The sequence below is a fragment of the Onychomys torridus genome, chromosome 11, assembly GCF_903995425.1.
Source record: "Onychomys torridus chromosome 11, mOncTor1.1, whole genome shotgun sequence".
Lineage (NCBI taxonomy): Eukaryota > Metazoa > Chordata > Mammalia > Rodentia > Cricetidae > Onychomys > Onychomys torridus.
The window spans coordinates 17879735-17880806 of NC_050453.1; the positions used below are offsets into that span (position 1 = coordinate 17879735).

Consider the following 1072-nt stretch of genomic DNA (forward strand, 5'->3'; position numbering starts at 1 on the left):
GATGCCTTTTGGCTAGGCTGGGTCGGGGGAGGAGAATCTCTCTACGTGTGTGTGCTCTTTAAATTCACTGAGCCATTGGGCAGTAGAGGCCTGTGTAGGAGACAAGAGTCTAGATGGGTTCAGGCCAAGATAAAATCAGAAAGGAATAGACTTGAGATGTTGATGGGCCAAACACCGAGAACTCTGTTCCTGACTCAGTGATGAAGGGTGGTGATCAGTTTCTTTAAGGCAGATGCATTCTCGTCTCCTCAAATTTAGTTTCGTTTTGGAAAACATTTAAAATAATAATTTGCTCGCTATTTAGTTATTTATTGAAGCTTTGCGTAGTGCCAGTATCATAGCCAATGAGGTTTATCCAAGGCGCAATTATTGCTAATTGAAAACTAGTTATTTATTGAGACAAGCCTCATGATGTTGTCTAGGCTGATCTCCATTCCTGGACTCAAAGGATCCTCCTGCTTCAGCCTTCATAGCAACTGGGAGTGCTGGTGTGTGCTGCCACACCCATTTTCTTTGTTCTAGAAGCCTTGGTTTCCACCACCACACCACCACCACCACCACCACCACACCACCACCACCACCACCATCACCACCACAGTACCCACTACCACCACCACCCACCACCTCCACCACCCACCACCATCACCTCCACCACCACCACCTCCACCACCAAAGTCTAGATATTCTCCGTACACCAAAGTTCCTGATAAAATTATCTTATTACTCCCATGTCAGTCGATAATACAATACGTAGTGTATTTCTTCCCCTAGTAGGTGCTGAAAAGCTATCCACTGGCTTGGATGCCATGCAACTCTTTGCTAAAGGACTTAGCACAGCACCCATGGAAAGCCATGTGACTGGTTTGCACAAACCCAGGGAGCATCTTGCTGGGCTTTCTCCTGCTCACACTGCCTCAGAGCACCCAGCATCTCAGGGAACCCAGGCAGATCTCACGTCTAATTGATGGCAGGTTTTTTTTTTTCTTTCCCCCCTTCACCCACCTTGAAGATAATCCTTTCAGCTCTTCCTGAGAATAACACAGCTTGGCACTTAGATCTTTCTCTCCTCCAC

General features: G+C 46.8%; 1 non-coding gene across 1 annotated transcript; it reads left to right on the forward strand.

The window, feature by feature from the left end:
- The first annotated feature begins 315 nt into the window (after window positions 1-315).
- On the forward strand, window positions 316-452 carry LOC118593601. The gene has a single exon (XR_004946269.1). It is a non-coding gene; the product is annotated as a U4 spliceosomal RNA (small nuclear RNA).
- Window positions 453-1072: the final 620 nt, after the last annotated feature.